General features: G+C 42.5%; 1 protein-coding gene across 4 annotated transcripts in view; it reads left to right on the top strand.

The window, feature by feature from the left end:
- WDR25 (WD repeat domain 25) overlaps nucleotides 1–8,024 on the top strand; it is a 133,029-nt gene that overhangs the window by 52,414 nt on the left and 72,591 nt on the right. The gene's annotated exons all lie outside the window — the stretch shown is intronic.

An 8,024-nucleotide genomic window follows, 5' to 3' on the forward strand; every position in this document is an offset into this window, starting at 1 on the left:
AGGACACTAGGGGAGTGATTAAGAACTGGTTCAGAGGCAAGCAATATCGCCCTGAACCTACCCCAGAGAAGAGAAAGCGCGAGACCCAGAGAACAATACCGGCAATTTGCCACACTATAATAAGAATACATGGTCTTCCCTCCCTCTGAGTTGCCCCTAAAGAATGAAGAGGAGGAGAGGGTCATGGCCATTCCTTCTTGCACTGGTCTGCAGGGCAGCCTAAACGTGCCTTGGAGGGAGCAGATTGTACCATCTGAAGATGGATGCATCTCGCTAAGGCACAATATTTATCCAAGTGCTTGCTGAGTTAGTGCAGCTCCATATCACCTCAACACAAAATGTTTCTTAAAAGCACAACTTCATCCTAAATAGACAAACCTAAAGGTCTGGGGCAATTTATTCCATTGCTTTGTAAACAATTCCTGTGCCTAACAAATAAAAAAGCCCTACCTCTTACTTAAACCCTACCTTAAATTCTTAATGGCTGAAGTGATCCTTCAGCAGCATATGTAATAGCTGGTGTGCCACACAGTGTGATGCTTTGAGTTGTTGATGGTATGAAATAATTTTCCATATTACAAAATGAAACCTGGATCCAGATCCAGAACTGTATTCTGGCCAAATCCTCTAGATGGAAGAACTATGACTCAGGGGCCATTGTGGTACCAGTAAGGTTCTTTTAGTTATATCTGTCAGATTCTCTTTTTTATTGTGTTTGAAGAGGATAATAGTGTCTACACTGGCAACTGAACGACAAAACTTTTGTTGTTCAGAGGTGTGGACCCACCCCCCCACCCCTGAAAGGCAAAAGTTTTGCTGATGGAAAGTGCTGGTGTGAACAGTGCTTTGTTGGCAGGAGCACTCTCCTGCCGACAAAGCTACCACCGCTCGCTGGGGGTGGAAGCAGGCGTGGCTTGAGGCTCCAGCATGCCAAGCGCATGCGTGGGGTGGCAAGCTGTGGGGGGCGCTCCGCCAGTTGCTGCGAGGGCGGCAGGCAGGCTGCCTTTGGCGGCATGCCTGTGGAGGGTCCGCTGGTCCTGCGGCTTTGACGGACCTCCTGCAGGCTGCCACCAAATTCGCGGGACTGGGGACCTCCCGCAGGCAAGCTGCTGAAGGCAGCCTGCCTGCCGTGCTTGGGGCAGCAAAATGCCTAGAGCCGCCCCTGGGTGGAAGTTTTTTCTTGATGGGAGAGCTCTCTCCTGCCGACAAATAGCAGCTACACTGCGTGCCTTTTTGCAGCGCGGCTGTAGTGGCACAGCGGTGTTGCTAAAAGGTGCATAGTGTAGACAAAGCCCAGTAGACTGGGGTGCTGGAACAATTTATATATTGGGGGTGCTGAGTGCCATTGAACCAAACTGCAAACCCTGTATATAATGGAAACAATTTCAAGCCAGGGTGTGTGGCAGCAACCGCCAGTATCCCTAGTTCCAGCACCTATGCTAATAGAGAACAAAAGAGAGGATCAGGCAATGTAAAACTAAAGAAATTCTACTGGCATCATACTAGCCTAGAAATCATAGTTTTAAATTTGGGGAATGCATATGTACAGGAAAACTGATTGGCAATAGCAGAAATATGGAATAAACTTACTGGACTGGAAAAATTCCAAAAACTAAAAGTTCAGTTCATTCAAGTAAAAACATTTTTTGAATTTCGTCTGAATCTTGGCATTGTGTTGCCTCAAAATATTGAGTTATTACAGACTAATGTGTAGACAAGTTTGGTTTCCTGACTGAAAGAACTAAAACAGTATATTTCTTTAAGTGCCTGAGGAGAGGTGTTTTTTTACTGTTGTGTCAATATTTCCATTATAACCACAGAGGTAGGAACAAGGCCACACTAATAAAAAGAGAGCCATATTCTTTCTTGAGAAAAAAAAAAACAAATAAAAAAAGGGATAAAAAGATTATTGTTCATAATTGAAATCATGTACTGTCACTTTTTAAAGTAATATTTTTAAAGTAGCACCTTGAAGTGTGTGAGTTTAATTGGTTAGCTAAGCAATTGAAAATCCAATCCTCTGTCATGCGATAAAAGAGCGAACTTAGTAAAGAAAGAAAAATGCAAAGATGTTTTTGTGTTTCATCCAGTGATAATGCTGAGCATGTTAAAAGATTTAGAGTTTTGAAAGAATGTGGCATGTGACTTTAAAAATAGTTTTCTATGTCAAAATAAGTAAAAAGAATCAAAGATAAATTCTTTCCAACTTTATAGCTGAGATTTTCATGATTGCCTGGAATCCCATAAGACTAAACAGGTATTAATATATATGTATCAAGGAGTATGCATATCTCTGTCTATATTTTTAATGGAGTCCTTATATCCCCCCGACTGTTGTTCTTTTTATAGATTTAATATGTAAATTCATGCTCCATATATAGCCAGATAAAACTTTTCTCCCAAAACCTTTTACCTGAAAAATGCAGATTCAGATTGACTGAAACATTACGTGAATTCATGTCGAAAACTATCTCCTAAGAGCTTCACTTTTGGATATTTACGAATTGTGCTTTGTTCTGTCCCGTTGCCTCAATTCTGTTCTGTATAGGTTCTTATACGGCACTCATCATTGTAGTATCTTAGTGCCTTCCAGCAGTGTATTAAACAACATGACTAACATCTGTCATATGATGTTTGTTCTCTGATCCTCTCCCCATGCATTCATTGGAGTGTCTTGTTTTGATACACAGTATTTTTTTAAAAAACTCTATTGATATTAGTGAAATGCACCTTGCATTGGAGCAGTAAGTGCTGTGGTTTGTGATGGCCCTTCATTGTGGCAGAATTCATTCCACAGTTTTGGACTTGCCCCCAAGAATGTTTTGTCTCCTAGCATTGAAAATCAGTGGTTTTGTGTTACATCCTTGCCCTGTACCTCCCTATATGGTCACTGGGTTTTAGCCCACGAAAGCTTATACTCAGATAAATTTGTTAGTCTCTAAGGTGCCACAAGTACACCTTGTTCTTTTTGCTGATACAGACTGACACGGCTACCACTCTAAAATCATTTTTTTCTCAGTAGACCCAGTCAGATCCCACATGCTTCCAAGCTGACTGAATCTGGGAAGAGTTTAATCAATGTTTCTAGCTCTGGGACTCTAGGACAGACTCCGAGGCTCAGACCTGGCTCTGACACCCTTCCTTGAGTGTCACTGCTATTCTAGACCCCAAGATCAGTATCTGAGACCCCCAGAGTCATACCGGTCCCTAGCACACACTCCCCCAGAGCCCCAGCTAAGCTGTGGGCACTCCAAACTTCTAGTCAAGCCCCTTTGAAGAAAACATAGTGGGAAAGGAAGGAACACAGGCTTAGCAAAGGAATTTTATAACCAAAGAAACTTTATCCCTAAAACGAGTTGGCGGAGCGGAGTGGGTTGGGGCCAGGTCGCTCCACTTCCTGCCACCTGATCAGTGCAGGGCAGGCCCGACTCCACACTCACAGGGTGGCGGGAAGTGGAGCAACCTGGCACAGCCCACTCTGCTCTGCTCCCCTGCTCCCAGCCTTCGGGCTTGGGGGGAAAGGGGGAACTGACTCCCAGCACTCACTGATGGCACGACTGGGAGCTGATGGCGTGGAGTGGGCTGGGGCCAGATCGCTCCACTTACTGCTGCCTGGTGAGTGCAGGCCTGACCCCTGCTGCAGTCCTCAGGGGAAGGAGTGGAGTGGGGGTGGAACTAGGGAGGAGCAGAGGCGGAGGCCATGGGGAAGAGGTGGAGCAGGGGCTGGAGCGGCATACAGCTACGTAGGGCACTAGCTACCCCAAATTTCCTTGTGCTCTATACAGCTGTGTATGCGTAAGGACAGCCTACCTGAGACACAGTTTTCCCTGGTCTGATCTCACCCCTTCTTGTGAATCTAATGTTGGTCAGCTTTTCAGGATAGTCAGAGTACCTCCTGCTTACACCCTCCTGCAAGCGTTATGTATGGTGAGGGTTGATCACTCTGTCCGGAGCAGAACCCTGCTCTTTAATTAAGCCTCTCTTTCTCTGCCATGTGTTCCATAGGGAAGCTCCAACCCACTTCCAGGCACGCTTACTCTAGCCCCCATATGGGCTGCTTAGTAGAAAGTCCATTTTCTCATTATCTCTCAATAACTATCCCATCCCAGTCAAAGTTAATGGTTTCTTGGTGATAGTCCTTCAACGAAGTGTCAAGCACCTTTCCCAGGAAGAACAACTGTCCAGAATGCAGTTTGATAGTTTGTATTTGGGTATGTCCAGACTTGTGCAATCACAGTATCCAACACTTCATACAGAGAACAAGGTAGAGTTAATAATTTAACTCAGGTATATCCCATTCTATCACAGTTGGTCATGCACGAGTTTCCACCTCTGAATAATTTATTATTCACATGGAAAGTGCACAACTAGTTTCCTTGGACAATCTTGCCTTGACTCTTGAACACCAAGCTTGTTCCTTGATGTCCTCCTCGGTCAGTGGCTTATCTTAGTATTGTTTTTCATATGTATGACTACATCATTATAATTGGTGTCTTAGGAGCTCCCTGCAATATCACTGGTCTCTTTGGTAGCCTCATATTCTTGTACACAATAGGTCATATTTTTCATCTTCCACAGGCAAAGGCATACTTACATTTAAAACTGATGAGCTCTTTTGGAAAAAATGCAGCATGCTATCCTTCCCACAGCAGGGCAGAGAGCAGTGTCTACATCACTGAGCTGTGTCTAGACAAAACCACGTAGGCCAGAGATTTGTAGGAAACTCTGGAGCAAACCTTAAGGAATTTTGTTTGACATGGAACATCCTTTTCTGAGTCTCTGATCATTGCCCTACACATAACATTGACAACTTTTATTGTGTAGCCTTGCTTTTATTGTGTTGCTTTGCTTTTATTGTGCGATCTCTACATTTTTTGTCTCTCTTAAAGTTGGGTGTGAAGCCACAGTAGATGCTGAACCTATCAGCATTAACTAACAGCAATGTCTTCTGCAGGATCAGGTTAATTTGCATAGGGTCATGCCTCCAAAGCAGCTGCATTCCAGCTCCACTTCTCGTAACTGGGCACCTCACTCCTAAAAGGCATATCTTCCAAATTGAACATTATATAGGTGAAAGCAATTGATGGAAGCTTATGAGGTGGAAATGGAAAGGATGCCATTTAGTGACTTTTCCCTTTCACTCAGTCTCTAATGGTTTACATCCACAGGTGTAAAATGTTTGCTCCCTTCCATAAAATGGAGAAGAACATAAAGCACAATCTGTGTTATACATTTTTCTCTATTGTACAGATTTTCTATTCTTAAACCATGCAATGCTGTTAAAGCTTGTTTTATTTTTCCTTTCTTGAAGAAATGGCTTTTTCATATTTAATCATTAAAACATGATAAGGAATTTTTTTGAAGCATTTACCACCTGTTTTTCCTTTCATCTTGATTCATTCAGTAGCTTTCTCATGCTAAAATAGCTCCTGGACATAATTAACTCCTTTTTTTTGTATAGTAATGTCTGAAATGATTGTTAAAAGTCATTAAAAAAGATGATAGAACCTTATTTCCAAAAGTATTTTAATATTTTTTTCTTGATTTCCCTGCTCATAGTTAGGGTAGAATAGTTAGGATACAACTGTTGTGAAGCCTGCTTAAATGACCAGTGAAGGAACTAACAAGAATTGGTTGCTTATCAGAGTAAAACTATATTCAGTACGTGTTATGGGGATACTTCGAAGCAGTGTCATAAGACAGAATCTTGCCTGTGAAGAGTGGTCTATCATACAGGTAATGCTATCAACAAATCCTTCCTACAGCTTAGTGTTCTTCTTACAGCTTAGTGTTCCTGAGCTATGCTGTTATTACAATGAAAAAGACAACCAGTCATGTGTTGACATTTACAGCATTCATTTTGCCTTTAATGCACATTTAATTGTTTTAAATATAGAACCATAATCAACAGTATCTTACTAATTAGTAACTGAATTCAGTGGAGTTGCTTGGCTGTAAATGAGGGCAGAATTTGGCCCTTGTGTTTTTAGATAAGCGCTTTGAGGCAGGGACAGTGTCTTTTCTCTGTTATGTAAATTGCTTAGCACATTTCAACCGTTATATTAATAGTAATACAGATCAAGGCTTAAAAAATGATTAGTTAATTAGGATAGAAAGAATAAAGACGTCTTTGGTGAGCTTACAGACAACTTTTGTTTGAAATACACAGCAAGTTTTAGGCTATGTCTACACTACAATCTTAAGTCGACCTATTTTAGCTTGAGTTACAGCCACCACATTAGTTACTGCCGTGGCTGATGTCCACGCTACCCTCCTTCTGTTGGTGGTGCATGTCCTCACCAGGAGTTCTTCCACCTACTGAAGAGGGGCTGTGTGAGGGAGCTGGGGGTGGAGTGGGGGAAGCCACACAGGGCTTCTTGCCTCAGGTGGGGAGATCCACACCTGGAGTCCAGTCAGCTGTCATGCTCCTGGCAGGGAGCCAGGACCCTCAGAGACATTGGGCTCCCAGTGGGGAGTTGGGAGCCCAGGCAGCAGCTGAAGCCAGGAGCCTGGGTGGCAGCCTGGCTTGGAGCGGAGACCTGTAAGCAACCCGGCTCAGGAGCTGGGAGCCAGCTTTCTTGTCAATCTCATGGCTCCAATGGATAACAGCCAACAGCTGATGTAAGGACCCCAGTGTCTACACAGACGCGTCACCCTAACTATACTGAAATAAGCCCTATGCCTCGTGTTGAGGTGATTTTATTATGTTGGCATAGCATATATTACATCAGCAGGCGGAGCATTTCAGTGTGTTCATCTCTACTGTTTTACTGACGAAAGCTGACTGTGTAGTGTAGACAAGGCCTTGGTATGATGGTAATATAGTGACAAACCACAAAGATTCTTAGTATTTCTGTTATAACGTTAAGCCATATATCATGCGGTTGAAAATTGAAAACCAGAAGTACAATAAAATTTTTTATCTAGTACCATTAAAAAATTGATCTTCTTGCACTACTAATACTGGCAGTGAAAACACTTTGGGGTTCACTGAGCAGCTAATTGTAGTATTTGGCTGGAAGCCAAATAATTGGAAAAAAATTGTTTTGCCTGAGACAAATAATAGATATAGCAATAGGTGATATAGTCAGATTGTATAAACCAGTGTTGTTTGCAGCAAGATATTAATAATAAAAAAAATCAATAGTTAACCTAATCTCAAATCTGAACTTGCTAGATATTATTTTTCACATATAATTTGATAAATTTTGATTGTCATAATGTATGATAAACTCTGCATATAGAATGTGTGTTTTTGATTAATGAGGTGTACTGCATATTTGATAAGCCAAATCATAATTAAAAATCATTAATAGTTGCTATAAATACCTTGTGACAGCTACTTCGATTCAGAAAATCATTACTTTTTCCTTTATCAAATAATTGTTTTGTTTTTAAAATGTGAACTAGAATACAACATTCCAGAAAAGTTAAAGATTGAATACTCTTTTGTTTTTCCTAACACTTTAAAGATTTAAGGTAATCAGTAGAGGTGGGATTTTCAGAAGTGCTCAGGTTGGCCTAACTTTGCTCCAATTGAAGCTAGAATTAGGCCAGTGCTGAGCACTTCAGAAGAACTCTACCCAAGCCTCCATGACAATATTCATATCTAGTTCTTAAGCAAAGTTAGAGAGTGGCAAAATGCTGCCTGAAATTAGTATTTGCAAGACTGAAGAATCAGGTCTAGTCAATATATAGGCAGATCTCAGATCTGCAGTCTGCCAGGGTTCCTGTTCACTACCAAATGGCAGGGCTGGCGCAACCCATTAGGCAACCTAGGCAGTCACCTAGGGTGCTAACATTTGGGGGGCGGCGACCATGGCGGCCGGATCTTCGGCTGGCCCGGTTGTTGTCAGTATTTCGGGGGCGGGACTTTCCGCCGCCTCTGTAGGGGGTGCCATTTCGGGGGTGGGACCTAACCAGATCAGCCACACCATCACCGGTTCATTCACCTGCACGTCCACCAATGTAATATACGCCATCATATGCCAGCAATGCCCCTCTGCTATGTACATCGGCCAAAC

The sequence above is a fragment of the Chelonoidis abingdonii genome, chromosome 4 (genome assembly GCF_003597395.2).
Source record: "Chelonoidis abingdonii isolate Lonesome George chromosome 4, CheloAbing_2.0, whole genome shotgun sequence".
Taxonomy (NCBI): Eukaryota; Metazoa; Chordata; order Testudines; family Testudinidae; genus Chelonoidis; species Chelonoidis abingdonii.